At 33.4% G+C, this 16072-nt stretch overlaps 1 long non-coding RNA gene across 2 annotated transcripts in view; it reads left to right on the top strand.

Moving 5' to 3' along the window:
- Nucleotides 1-16072, top strand: part of LOC141396920 (uncharacterized) — a 110437-nt gene that overhangs the window by 12250 nt on the left and 82115 nt on the right. Inside the window, exon 2 of one of the 2 annotated variants that reach the window (XR_012411272.1) lies at nucleotides 3186-4636. This is a non-coding gene — a long non-coding RNA (uncharacterized lncRNA). Of the gene's footprint in view, nucleotides 1-3166; nucleotides 4637-16072 lie in introns of both variants that reach the window. The other variant, XR_012411271.1, reaches the window with a different exon arrangement.

Below are 16072 nucleotides of genomic sequence, written 5' to 3'. Positions count from 1 at the left end.
CCATGGGATGTGCAATATTTGAAGCTAAACGTACTCTCAATTCGAGAGCTATCGTGCTCAAAAGTCATGTTAGTTGGTGGTCGTAGGGGATTTAGAGCTTTCGGAACCGGTCTTTTTTTCAGGCACTGTTTCTACTTTATAGCAGAATTTAAAAAAAAAAACAAATTTATACAAGTGAGTTAAGGCTATAGTATACACCACTACCCCTGTGGACTAGTAAAATGCAAAATATTAAAATTGGGATAGCTTATACCCTAGACAGACGGCAGAGTTAATTTGCATTAAAAATGTCCTAATTTGAATTAATTTTTCACCCTGACAGACGATAGTATCTGCATTTATGAAACAGCTGTTTGTGTTTTTTGTTTGTACCCAGCAGACCATTTCATAAAGCTTTACAAAAGTTCGCCGAAATATGCGAAACAAATACACTTTCTACCTTTGATCTTTTCACCACGATGAAGCAAAAATAAATTTAATTTATTCGCGATATTTTTGAGTCTTTTTAATATTATAAAAATATTGCAAAACTTTAAAAAACATTTGAGAAAGATATAATTTTCGATAGAATTGGTATGGTGGGTAATGACATTTTTTGTCAAAATAAAAATTTTAAAAAGAGATTTGTTAGAAGGCGTGAAAAACTATTAGCTGCTATTCTACTCGCGAAAGACCACTACTTATTTTGAAGAAACGCGAAAATTGCTGACTTGCTTTCCCTTTTTATTTTCTTAAACATGGAAATTTGACAAAAGACAATTCATTTTGAACAGCATTACAATATTGAAATTGATAAATTCAGTTTAAATTTCCTTTGATTTTGTGCATTAAGAATGTGGATAATGCACGAATTAATTTGAATTAAGGCAGTTAATGCAAATTAACGCTGCCGTCTGTCTAGGGTATTAGCGCCTTTGCTCTGAATGTCTTCATTAATACAGGTTAATTTTGTTGAAACGTATTTACGTGCATCGTCAGTACAACTCAAATAAAAAATGGGCTTCCATCAATAGTCTTCTTTCTCTGTGAGAACCCCATCAACCACCAAAATTTCTTGGGGATCCGATTGTGATTGCACAACAAATGGAAAAAGGGATTCATTACCGACTGTTTTGATATCTCTGTTGTTTGACCATCTATGACAGCCTACTTCACATCGTTGTAAACGTGATATTTTCTATTTTCCTTGCCAGGTTTTGCTTTCGATAATCCTCTTACAGAAGAGAGATATTCGCTTTGAAATAAAACGTTGGCATTTTCTCCAAATAATTTTTTTCACATTCCAATCCCTGAATAATATCCGACCATTACCAAAATCAGTAGGTATTTTTTCTGGGACCCCCATTACATCCAAAATTTCGTGACGATCCAATCAAAATTGAGACGTGTAGCGTGGTTACAAAAAAAAATTAAAAACAAATTATTTATTAATTTTAAATTAATTAATTTTGTTTTAGTTTTAATTTATTATCAGTTTAATTTAAAATTAATTTAATAGTGATTTAGTGATTTTAATTTAATTTCAGTTTAATTTAAATTTAATTTTTACTAAGTTTTACTTAATTTTAGTTTAATTTTATTCTAATTTTAAATTAAATTAATTTAATACCAATTTAATGTAAAAATAAATTTAATTTAATTTTTATTTAATTCTAATTAATTTTAATTTAATCTTGCTTAATCGTAATTTAAATTTATTTCTTAATTGAATATAGTTTTTTTAAATTTAATTGAATTTTTTATTAATTTTCATTCAATATCAATTTTAGTCATAATTTAATTTTATTTTGATTTTTATTTAAACTTTAATGTTATTTTAATTTAAATTGAAGTCAAATTAAATTAATTTTATTTAGTTTAGTTATTAAATTTAATTAAAACAATCTATGTTGTGAGCTGTGATAGTTGCTGATAAAATTTCATTTAAAAATCCACGTTATGAGCTGTGACAGTTGATTTCATTTTTAAATACACGTTATGATAGTTGATAGTTGATTTCATTAAAGAATCCACGTTTTAAGCTGTGATTGTTGCTGATAAAATTTCCATAAAATAATCCACGTTTTAAGCTATGATAGTTGCTGATAAAATTTCATTTAAAAGTCCTCGTTTTGAGGTGTGATAAGTGCTAAAAAAAATTCATTTAAAAATTCAGGTTTTAAGCTGTGTTAGTTGCTGATGGAATTTCACTTAAAAATCCACGTTTTTAAGCAGTAATAGTTTGTGATAAATTTTCATTTAAAAATCCACGTTTTAAGCAGTAACAGTTTGTGATAAAATTTCATTTAAAAATCCAAGTTTTGAGCTGTCATAGTCGCTGAAAAAAATTCATTTAAAAATCCCCGTTTTGAGCTGTCATAATTGCTGAAAAAATTTCATTTAAAAATCCACGTTTAGAGCTGTGACAAAATTTCGTTTAAGAATTCGCGTTTTGAGCTGTGATGGTTGATTTCATTTAAGAATTCACGTTTTGAGCTGTGATAGTTGCTGATAAAATTTCATTTAAAAATCCACGTTTTAAGCTGTGATAGTTGGTCATATGACATTTTTCTACTTTCATAGTCAGACTTTGCTTTTAGAATGTCCCCAACCAAAGCTCTTTGTGTAAAATCGCAAAGATGAAAAGTTGGGTTCTGTTAGCGGCTATTATGATATCTTCGTGATATTTTCTGCTTTCGTTATCCCATATAGAAACGGAGATATTCACTTTGAAATAAAATGTTTATTTTTTTGTAAATAAGTTTTTTGCCCATTCCGATCCCTGAATATTATCCGACCATTACCAAAATCAATAGGCTTCTTCGCCTCCGGGACCTTCATCAAAACCCAAAATTTGGTGACGATCGTATTAAAATTGAGACCTGTAGCATGATTACAAGGTTTAGATGGACAGACGGACGGACACACATAGCCAGATCGATTCGTCGAGACATTCATTTTGGTATACATATGTATGGGTCTACGACCATTATTTCGATGCGTTACAAACTTTTTGGCCAAAACCAACTTATAATACCCTCCCCACATATTGATGTAGGGTATAAAAACATATTTATAAATAACTTAAAAACAATTGAAGATTAGTGTGGTGGTGTAGAGTATCATGGGAAGGCACAGAACCAAATTCCCAAGTTATTGTTATCACATTTTCTTTTCTTTATAACAGATATAAGAAACACTTTCAGTTAACAAAAGAATTCAAATTTACAAAGATCAAATAAAAAGAAAGAGAAAAAATCTATGCTGTGGCCCAAAATCTAATAAATAGAAATATTTAAAAAAATTTGTGACAAGAAAAGAAATGAATGGAATGAAATAATAAAATCAATTTAAAGATAAAAAAGAGTCTACATATTTTTTGGTTTCCATAAATGTGTTGAACATCATTGTTAGAAATCATTGTTTGTGTGCATTAAATGTTAAATGTCATAATTGTTGAAAACAAATATACATACATATAAAAAGACAAAAATCGTTTATATATTTAGTCAGTGATAGATGATTTTAGTGTAATATATTAGTGATACTACCAAACAACATTAGATGAAAAAATATAGCAAATAAAAAAAAAAAAAAAACAAAATTGCCAAATTTACAACCACCACAAAATTTACAAAAATATAAAAAAAATATTTTGTGACAAAAAATTAAAGTGAAATTTTATTTTAAAATCTAAATTTAAAACAACGAACAGTTAACCTCAACGGCAAAGATAAAACCCCAGCATTAAACATCTTCAAAGCCACCAAAACGGCGACATTACCTTCAAACCACCCACAAAAAAGAGTTTACAGTCATTGTTGCCTTGTTTTTTTTTGCCCCCAGAGATTTAAAATAAAAATAACGTAAATTACCCTCAAAAAGAAGAAGCACGCCCTTAATTAAACAAATTTCGTTGGTTAGTTAACATAGAAGCTATTTAGATATATACATAAGTCTGAATGTACACATACATTTGTAGGTTTTGTTTTACGGAGGTTTCCCTGCAATTAGTATTTAGTAGACAGAGCTAAAACGAATTTATAAAAAATAACAATCGCTTGATTTGATATTCAAAGAAATAAGTTATTCAAAGAAATAAGTTAATTTAATTAAATCACAACATAATTGAGAAAAATAAAACAAAAATCTTTATTTGAAATTGAAAAGAATAATAACTTTATGAATTATTGTGTTTAATCGTCAACGCCCCAAACCTCTGCCCCGGAAATCAAAATAAATACAAATAAATTTAATTATAACTTGTTTACATAAAATGTGTCTTAGTGTTTTATAACTGTGTATGTGTGTGTCTATCCCTGTGTGTGTTTATCCCTGTGTCTGTGTGTGCCAGTGTTTGAATATGACAATTTATGTCTTCATCATCAACTATAATTACAACAAAAAATTAATGAATTATTTACTCAATTAACCAAAACAACCTAAGGATATTTACCCTTAAAAAGGAGAAATCATCATTTATTGGAAATCATCGTATTGCTCTTTTCTCTCTGCCGTCTATCCAGTCATCATCATCATTATATTAACTTCAACATTGGCGTCAAAATGTCGTCTCTACAGTAAAGAGCAACATCAAAAAAACGGAACAAAACAAAGTTAAACATAACGGATTAACCCTCATCATCATCAAGAAATGGTAAACCGCAAAAAATATTCATGTTTTTATTTTCCGTCATTTCTCTATTTATTTACCCAACAATATTTCTTCTTAATTAAGGAAAAGAAATCATCTCAAATTCTTTCTGTGGCAGTGGTTAATGTCAATATTTTGTTGTCATTTCATGTTTTCTTGGGCATTTTTTTGCTTAGAATGAATTGGGTTATTTGTGGTAGGAGTAAATACCAAAACGTGATCTATTTTACGGAAATGTTTAATAGATAAGAGTTTGAATTTGTATGTGAAAAATAGGAAATGTTAAAAGAAATCAATCATCCGGAGCAAATTAGTTTCTTTCGGCTTTTTCCTTTAATTATTCTACTTTGGAACACTCACTGGTTACTAAATAAATACAAGTTAGTTTATCAGGATAGAATGATTTAATTTTGTCCTAATTGTTTGATGGCAGGAATTTTTGGGCGGCCACGTCTTGTGCTTCCTTGTGGGTGTCATTAAGGGGTATGTTTATATGCTTGCTAGAGTTTCGCCGACAGTGACTTTTCTTTATGCCGACTGCTAAATAGCCTGAGAATATGACCAAAATCAATGTGACACAAAATGGAGGTGAAAATCTGGGGCAGAGAAAATTCCTTTTGGGGATGAAAACGCTTGGTGAGTATATTAAGAATCCCGATGGGCATATCCGCCCTGAGTCGAACTTACTAGTTATGGCGTGATGAAGTTTCTGCTGAAGACCCTGTAAGGCATCTGACATTAGCGTTATTTCTTTGTTAACTGTTTTTTAGTTTATTCTGAGATGACATGTCATCAGTCAAATCGAATGAAGATTATTTTCGTAGATATATTCGACCTTCTAAATCGCTTCCTTCAATGTCCTTTTCGTCCTTTATTTTAAGAACCGCTATAAAAGTACGTTCTCCAAAAAATGTCGTTCAGAAAATTTTAGGTACGACTCTCATTGACAACTAATCGATTTTGTCGCGTTTTCATGGTCATTTTTGACATTTACCCTGTCTTTTCTCAGAAAAAACTATGTTTTGTGTTTTTGTATATTCAGTATATTCAAACAACCAATAAATACCGAATATACAAAAAACAAAATATAGTCTTTTTCTGAATAAAAACCGGAAGAATGTACAAAAAGACTATGAAAACGCGACAATATTGATAAGTTTTTAATGAGAACCATATCTAAAATTTTCAGAGCGACATTTTTGCTGAATATTTCGAAGCTGAAAAACGCCAACTCGTGGTACCTTTATAGCGGTTCTTAAAATTAAGGACGAAAAGGACATTGAAAGAAGCGAGTTAGAACGTCGAAATTATCTACGAAAATATACATATACTAAAACTGCAGTTAACAAAGATATTAAGTATATTAAGAATATCGAAGGACAGATCCGCCGTGAGTCGAACTTCCGAGATATGGCGTGATGAAGTTTCTGCTGAAGTCTGAAATTATTACTGACGCTAATTATACCCTCAGCCTTTAGGCTAAAGAGGGTATTTACACTTTGATACGACCAAAAATGTGCCTCATAGAAATAATGGTTTTAGACCCCAAGTATGTATGTACGATATTCGTTTCAGACAATTTTGAGTAGATCTAGCAATGTCCGTCCGTCTGTCTGTCTGTCTGTCGGTCTGGCTGGCTGGTGCGCACGATAACTCTCGAACGGATCAATCGATTCGGTTCAAATTTTGGGTATCGAAATAGTTTGTCCAGATTCGATTTAAGTTCGAAGATGGGCATATAGGTCCACTCCTTCAGGTACCTCCCCCACAAATGTCCAAAAATTGTCGCAAAACTTGTGCGCACGATAACTCTTGTAGGGAATAACCGATTTGGTCCATACTTTGCACATCGTGTAATTTCTACCAAACTTAGATGAGGTTCCAATATGGACTCAATCGGTTCACTCCTTCGAGTACCTCCCACACAAAATTTCGGAAAAGTTCAGTTTAGGACCTGCTCTCGAATCGCCTTGGTTTTTGTTGTAACATCTTGTATTCACTGTCCCCTATGCGAAGGTACAAGTTTCCTCAGGGGCAAGTCCATACTTCCTAAAAAAATTGCCTGAAAGTTGAAAAAACAAACCTTATGACGCCATGTTTATGGGTGGAAGCGCAAGATAATTCTCGAACGGATATGCCGATTCCGACCAAAATTTGGCCTTCGTAATATTGTTTCCAAACTTAGTTTAAGTTCGTAGATAAGCCATATCGGTCCACTCCTTCAAGTACCTACCCCATAAATGTTCAAAAATATTCAGAAAAATTGTGCGCGCGATAACTCTTGATGGGAGAGACTGATTTGGTCCATACTTAACACATTCTCATAATATCTACCAGATATAGATCAGGTTCGAATATGGACTATATTTGTCCACTCCATCCCGTACCTCCCACACAAAATTTGGATAAGTTCACTTTAAGACCTGCTATTAAATCACTTTGATTTTTGCTGAAGCAACTTACATTCCCTGCCTCAATTACGATGGTAAAAGTTGTTTCAGGGGAAAGTCCATACTTCTTAAGAAAACAGCCCGAAGGGTGTAAAAACCCCCTATGGCACCCCCATGGTCTATGTCGGCCCATTCCATTTAGTACCTTTTCCGCAAAATTTTTGAACTTTAATCTTAATCAACATTTTGTCGGTTCATACGACCAAAATTTTGAAACCCCCTAAATACATAATTTTTTTGTGAAAAAATTGTTTCAATTTGCACAGGCTGAGGGTATATCTCTGTCGGCAAATCCGACTGATACTTTTTTACTTGTCAATAATATAAATAAACAAAACGTACAAACATTTGCACATTTTTCGTTTATTATTTAATTTGTTTGGTTGTCTGTCTTTATACCCTTAGCCTTTAGGCTAAGGAGGGTATATACACTTTGATACGATGAAAATGTGCCACATCGAAATAATGGTTTTAGACCCCAAGTATGTTTGGACGAAATGTGTTTCAGACAATTTGGAGTCGATCTAGCCATGTCCGTCCGTCTGTCTGTCCTGCTGGCTGGAGCGCACGATAACTCTCGAACGGATGAACCGATTCGGTTCAAATTTTGGCTTTCGTAATATTTTGCCCAAACTTAGTTTAAGTTCGAAGATGATCTACATCGGTCCACCCCTTCCGGTACCTCCCCCACAAATGTTCGAAAATGTCCGGAAAGTTTGTGGGCACTATAACTCTTGAAGGGAGTGACCGATTTGGTCCATACTTTGTATAGTGTAAACTTTCTACCAGAGTAATATGAGGCTCCAATATGGTCTAAATAGATCCACTCCTTCGGGTACCTCCCACACAAAATTTCGGAAAAATTCAGTTTAGGGCCATCTCTCGAATAGTTTTGATTTTTGTTTTAGCAACTTGTATTCACTGCCCTCCATACGACAGTACAAGTTTCATCAGGGGCAAGTCCATACTTCCTGAGAAAATAGCATGAAAGTTGCAAAAAACCCCTATGACACCGTGTAAGGTGGTTGGAGCGCACGATAACTATCGAACGGATCTGCCGATTCGGTCCAAAATGTGGTCTTAGTAATATTTTTTCCAAGCATAGTTTAAGTTTGAAGATAAGCCATATCGGTCCACTCCTTTAGGTACCTCCCCCACAAAAGTTCAAGAATGTTCGGAAAAATTGTTCGTACGGTAACTCTTGAAGGGAGTGGCCGAATTGGTCTATACTTTACACATCCTAATATATCTACCAGACATAGATCAGGTTCAAATATGGACTATATTCGTCCACTCTATCCGTTACCTCCCACACAAAATTTCGGATGAGTTCACTTTAAGACCTGATATCGAATCACTTTGATTTTTGTTGAAGCAACTTGCATTCGCTGCCTCATTTACGATGTTAAAAGTTTTTTTAGGGGCAAGTCCATACTTCTTGAGCAAACAGCCCGAAGAGTGTAAAAACCCCCTGTGGCACCATATGTTGCGGCTGGAGATCCACTTCCATAACGGTCAATGTCGATCCATTCCTTTTAGTATCTCCTCCGCAAAACTTTTGATCTTTAATCCTAATCAAAATTTTTGTCTGTTCAAACGCCTAAAATTTTTAAAACCCCCTAAATACATACGTATTTTGGGAAAAAATTGTTTCAATATACACATGCTGAGGGTATATCTCTGTCGGCAAAGCCAACTGATACTTTTTTACTTGTTTTAGCTTAAAGCTAGTAACTAATTTTTAAAAAAGTTGGAGTTAATCAATCTAACAAAAACTTTCCACACTTTTCAGATTTGGACGACAATTCACGAATATGAAACCAAAACCAATATGGGTCCATTTTTTCCTATGGTCTCCTTATAGCGGTACCACCCGATTTCAGATATTTTGAGGTTTTTAGCTTCATTCTTAGCCCGAATTGGCTGCAACGCGGCATTTATTTTTTCCCACCAAAAAAATGTGGACATAGATCCAGGTTTTGATATAACAGTACCACCCGTTTTCAGGTATTTTGAAGATTTTTTTTACACTTTCGGCGTAAATTGACTGAATTTGGTTATGGGGTTCTCAGTGGCCAAACAAATTTATTTACTTAAAAAAATGAATAAAAAATAATTAAAGATAAGTAACAGTGTTTTATTTTTAAATGGATGCTTGTATTTAAATTAAAAATGGTTTCAAAATTAAAAGGCAATAAACGGCAACCGTTTTATTGAGGCTAAGATAAATATTATTTTCTAGTTTTAGTGCATTTATAAATAAAACACTGTTACTTAATTTTTATTTTATCAAATTCGCCACCAATGTGCAGTATACTTGAGACACCACTTGTAGGCAAGTTTTGGATGGTTGAAATAGTACGATCATTGAAAATGTGATGATGTGTGGCCTGCAAATTGAACCTCTGAATTCAGTCTTCAACGATCTTATATTCCACCCTCAAATAAAAAAAATGATCAGTAATTTTCTTTAACATTTAGTTACGCATTTCACTCGGCACTTCTTCAGAATATGTCTTCTTCTCCGACTTTTGGTTTACCATTAAAACATATGTTTAAAAATGCAAAAGCCTGTGATCATATTACATATTTAGTATGTATTTATTGAACGTACCTTTCCTTTTACTTGAAAAAAATGGTAAATATTTACAAAAAAGGAGTCATTTTAATCAACGTATAAAAATATATTATATTGGTGGAACTTAGCAAAAATTACAAATTATTTGAACCTTATTAGTTGGTTTTGGCCCAAAAGATTGTAGCACATCGAAATAATGGTCGTATAACACTGTGTAAGATTTTAAGGTAAATTTGTGCAAACAATTGTAGCTGAAGATTTTTTGAAAGTATAGACCCAAACGACAGAAACCCTAGTTGGGTTTTGCTGTGTCAGATCCACCTTGGATTTAATGGCCCCATCTAAACATGGTTAAATATTGACTTTTTAAAGCAATTCTGCGCTATATCTATGAAACCTGTGTGAATTTTAATCTCACCTCTGAAGCAAATTTGTAGATAAGGGCAAGAATAAAATATTGGGAGAAATAATGAAATCGAAAAAATAAATTTATTGCCTCAATTTTTTTAAAAAATCGAAAATTTCCATATCTCCAAAACCGTTAATTATTTTCTTAATGTTTTCTTTTCGAAAAATATTCGGTGGAATGTAATACACATATCTTCAAAACATGTGAATGCCTCTATCACGTTGTTTTCAGTATATTTGCCAATGACGATTTAATAAATATGTCGAAAATGTGGTGAAATCCGAAATGCGAGAATAAACTGTTGGTGTGAACTGTGTTTGAAATACGTGTTGTAAAAGATATGATGCAAAATACCGCTGAAACAACATGAAGTAAGCATTTTAAAGTATTAGACTGTTCTGAAGAATGGCTGAGAACTTTATTTGGAAGATTTTTGCAAAAGGTTACTTGGTTCAACTCCTAATAGTTTAGCTGATACTGACCAAAATGTTGGCATTTTTTTATGTGATCTGTTCAAAGCATAAGTTCCACCAGGTTAGGGCTACAATATTGACAAACACAGCAAAGCCAAATTCCTAATCGTTTCTGAAATAAAGGCGTGATAAATGCAAAAAAAACTTTGTTTTAGCCCAGTTAAGATGAGATCGTAAAGCCCGAACTGGATCTGACAAGACCTAAGGTTTTTGTAGTCTTAATATGTGTTTTCAAAAAAATGCATACTAGAAGTTGTTTGCATTTTTAGTGTTGCATAGTGTAACCATACTTATATACCAAAATTAATGTCTCGACGAGCTGAGTCGGTCTGAATATGTGTGTCTGTCCGTCCCCTTGTCCGTCTGTCCATCTAAACCTCGTAATCACGCTATAGATTGCAATTTTGATCAGATCGTCACCAAATTTTGGACCGTGATGGGAATTGATTGTGGTGATGGTCGGATAATATTCTGCGGTCGTAATGGGCAAACCACTTATTTGGTTAAAAAGTCAATGTTTTATTCCAAAGCGAATATATCCGCTTCCATGTGATAACCACTTGCCCTGAGCAGTAGTTTTACACGGAATTAATTTTATATTATTGCGACACGTTATAATTTGTTTTAAAATTTGTATTAAGAATGAAACTAAAAGAATTTAAAAATAGCATTAGACGGTTTTTTCCGCTGTGCTGACGAAGATATAACCTTAGCCTCTGACCAAAAAATAAATAAAATATATTGTTTTGTATCACGAGTTTGCTTCAAATAGATCCGAGACGAGTCCCCACACTGCACTTTTCCCAAATTTTGTGTGTGAGGTACCCGTAGGTCGGGACCGATATAGTCCATATTCGAACCCTACGTATGTCTAGAAGAAATAATATGATGTGCAAAATTGGGACCAAATTAATTGCTCCCTTCAAGAGTTATCGTTCGCGCCATTTTACAGAAAATTTGTGAACTTTTGCGTAGGAAGAAGGAGTGGGTCCATGTGGCTCATTTTCGATCTTAAACTAATATCGAGAAAAATATTACGAACTTCATAATTTGATTGCACCAGCCAGACAGACGGATAGACAGGTCTAAGTCGACTCCAAATTGTATGAAACGAATTTCCGCCAAACATACTTAGAGTTTAAAACCATTATTTCGATTAGACACATATTTGGTCGTATCGAAGTGTATAAACCATCGTTAGTCCAAAGGCTGAGGTATAAAACGACTAATATTTCGAGGTATTACATTGCTTTTTACCAAAGGTGGTACACAAACTTCAGACCCAGTACAGAATTGTAATTTGCATCAATTAAAAAAAAAAACTTGGAATTTCTTTATCATGATTTGAAAACTTTTCCATAATGATTGCGACATTTTCTAGCATGCGGTAAATATAGTTAAACCAAAACGATAAAGTAACCCACTTATATGTTCGACAATAGTAGTTCTGTTATTTAACCGATATATTGCCACAATATGCATCAACGGATAGGTCATGAGTTAGTTTTCAAGTTTCGCGTTCCTAATTTGCCGGAACATGCCCCTAAGAATTCAAAATATGGAACAAGAAATATTTTTCCCACAAAAATTAGCGTCAATTTCACCCGCTAACTACTATCCCATTATTATCCAAGATGATTGGCATTCTCCTTAACGAAAACTCTTACCTCTTGGAAAAATGTTTCAGTGTTGAGCTATAACTGCGATATCTCGCGTGATTGTTATTACACTACACAATTAAAACTGTGGGATCCCTGTATAAAATAGGCCGTGACTCTGTAATCTGACCACGTACATCAACATAATTTGAATCAACGGAAAGGTCAAGAGTTCCACTTTCAAATATTACTTACGTGGGTGGAACATGTGTTCCAGCAATAAAGATATAGTCATTATAGTAACAATTTTACCAATTTTCACACAAAAGTTTTGGTCCATTTAAACATCTAAATATTATCTGACCATTATCTACAATTGCAGGCATATTCTTTATTGTAAACCTAAACCGTACTTTGTTTTTTGGTCCATTTCACCCCCTAAATATTTCACGATTATCACCAAAAACTATAGGGGTCTATTCTGGTCCGAACCCGACCTCCATACAAAATTTCGTAAAGATTGGTCCATAATTGCGTCCTGTAACGTGCGTGCAATTTTTAATGGACGGACAGTAACACATCTCAAAATCGCTATATCTCGTCGATATATGAATTTTGGTATACCACATGGGGGGTCTACGACGAATATTTCGCATCGTTACATGAATTTTTCGAAAAAACAAACTTATAATACAAACATTGTGGTGTAGGGTATAAAAAGTCAAACCATGTCGAATGAATGTGTTCAACTTTAATGATCGTTTGAGGTTACTCGCTAGCTTAGTTTTAATGATTTTATTACATTTTTCAACCGAATGTTTTCTAATTTGCCATATGAGTTTCTCAGTGGGTAGAAAAATATTTATTCGACCTTTATTTTAGAGAAATACTCCTCTGAACAGTTATTCATCAACACGATCGATGAGTCGATGTGTGAGAAAAAAATTTCAGTACAGAAAAGTTTTTAGTAATTCACATTTTTATGGTCATGTGAAAACGTCCTCGACCATGTCTATGGTCCGATTGTAGGCTCATGCTGATGATTTGAATTGTCCCCATTGTCCTTTTTATCTGTAGTAGACGTGGTTAAGCCTCCGCTTAACTATGCATTTGCTTATGCCATTCCATCGCACTTCCTATGTCCTGAAATGGATATGACTGAACCTACAATAAGCTCAATTGCAATAGCTATTTTCCTTTACAATTTCTTTCTTTATCTTCTATAGAAGAATAGCCATTTGTAGAACTCATTAGAATTCTTAAGGTGTCACAATTACACTTCACACAGTTTGCTTTCACCATTTTTTCTTCAGTAAGATGCCATTCGAATCTAAGTGTAATTCAGCCATTCATTCGTCATTCATTCGTTATGTCCTTAAGCTATTCCTGGTGTTTTGATTTGATTTTTCAGTTCTTTCTTTCATTCTATTTTTTCTTCCTCTTCTTGAGAAAATTATAATTTCTTCGAAGAAAATATATCCACGTTTTGTTGTAAAAAATGTTCCATTTACAACAGGAATTTTCGAATGACCAAAGGCGAAATAAAACTGTCATCCTTGTGACATTTTATAGGATGTTGTTACTTGCAGTAGGACGGCATTGTCTTCATTTGTGGACGTCACCAGTTAATTGCATTTTTAAATTTGCCATTGGTGAACGCTGTAGCTAAATAAACTTTCCAACATGAATTGTTTCGCTCTAATTGATGGCGTTGTGTAATCCTGGTGAATTTTGAAGGGTATTTGTTTGCATTAAATGATTTTAATTAAAAAAATTGTATTTAGTGCACAGTATTATTTAAAAATCGTTCAGCTTTATGAAAACAACAGAAAAAGTACCGATAAAAAGTATTCAAAATTAAATCCACACTTCAAGAGAAAATAACACTGTCAACTCGATATAATTACTTTTTACAATATCTATATCCATATATTCAATGATGAAAATATAAAAAAATAAAAATAGGTAAAAAAACTTTTTAAGTTAAACGGTTTTATGTTAAACATACATTGCAATGTTTAAGATAAATGTACTAAAAACCAAAAAATAATAAAATAGATACAGTCGTGGGAATTATAAGCATATGCATAGACTAGACTAAAATAAAACCGTGGGGCACGTCAATTGTCTACAATCGTTGATTAAAATGTTTGTTTTGTAATGTTACACTATAATTAGGCAGTTGTTCAACCGACAACGATGGACGTGTGATAAGTAGGGCTAGAATGTGGAAACAAGCTAGCAAGCTCGATTATAAGCGAGTTTTAGGGTTTCATAGTGGTGAGCGAGTAGTAATTTGTCGATTAAAGACAAACTACGAGCAGTGAAACGCTTCCTCGCCAGGCAGCAGTGTGAATGTCCAACGATAAACTAGTTGAAACATCTCTTTTATTTACATGGAATGTATAACTATTGGAATTTCCATGAGCAAGAAATAGTAAGTAATTTCCTCACCGTCTGCGGGCCAACTGCCTAACGACGAATTAAACGATTCTTCTATCGCACATTAAGTCGATAATTTGTAGACAATTGACGTGCCCCACGGTTTTATTTTAGTCTAGTCTATGCATATGTTTATAATTCCCACGACTGTATCTATTTTATTATTGTTTGGTTTTTAGTACATTTATCTTAAACATTGCAATGTATGTTTAACATAAAACCGTTTAACTTAAAAAGTTTTTCTACCTATTTTTATTTTCTAGTTTTTAGTTTTTATTTCGCATTCTGTTTAATTCGTTTAGTGCTTCATTATTGCAAGGTTTCTTGCCCGTTAGTTTATTGCAGTCCAACTCCTCTATACGTAGTCCCTGCAAAGATCTTACTCTACTAAGAGCCTCGTAGGCTTGACCTTCTTCAAACAGTTTCGCACCTAAGTATACGACTGCGTGATCCACAGTGCTGCCCTGCATTTTATGTATAGTAGAAGCCCATGATAGTATTAAAGGCAACATTCTTCTTTCAGCCGTCCCGTAATTGTACTTAGCTGGAAACTGTATGGCTTTCGGGTGTATAAGATGTACTGTATAGTGCACTGTATTCTTCTTGTCAAGCCCTTTTATTTGATACCCATATTGGTGGGATTGATAAAAAATTGTTATCAGCCATTTGGTAGCGGCGGCCATCTTAGATTTAAATTTTGCATAGTAAATTGTATTCTACTTGTTGAGACCTTTCATTTGATACCCATTTTGAGGGGATTGATAAAACCTAAGTTATACGCCATTTTGTAGAGGCCGCCATCTTAGATTTTAATTTTATATAGTACATTGTATTCTACTGGTTGAGCACTTTCATTTGACACCCATATTGATGGGATTGATAAAACCTACGTTATCCGCCATTTTGTAGCGGCCGCTATCTTGGATATCAATTTTTTATAGTATATTGTATTCTGCTTATTGAGCCCTTTCATTTGATACCCATATTGATGGGATTGATAAAACCTACGTTATCCGCCATTTTGTAGCGGCCGCCATCTTGGATTTAAATTTTTTATAGTATATTGTATTCTGCTTGTTGAGCCCTTTCATTTGATACCCATATTCATGGGATTGATAAAACCTACGTTATATGCCATTTTGTAGCGGCCGCCATCTTGGATTTAAATTTTTTATAGTATATTGTATTCTGCTTGTTGAGCCCTTTCATTTGATACCCATATTCATGGGATTGATAAAACCTACGTTATCCGCCATTTTGTAGCGGCCGCCATCTTGAATTTATAATGATAATGAATAAACATAATTGTATTGTCACCAAAATCCAAAGTGTATACAAAATTTTAGATTAATCGGTTGACAGGAAGAGGGTGAAATTTGAATTACTAAATTTGGTCCAAGAATAAATAATAAATAAAACAAACGGGGTGAGCTAAATAAACTATTGCCTAGGCCAGTGTTATTGCTCTACAAAATAAATTTAGTTTAAT

Source organism: Musca autumnalis, unplaced genomic scaffold (genome assembly GCF_047663935.1).
Source record: "Musca autumnalis isolate F117 unplaced genomic scaffold, ASM4766393v1 scaffold_3, whole genome shotgun sequence".
Taxonomy (NCBI): domain Eukaryota; kingdom Metazoa; phylum Arthropoda; class Insecta; order Diptera; family Muscidae; genus Musca; species Musca autumnalis.
This window is presented reverse-complemented; position numbering and strand designations above follow the sequence as displayed.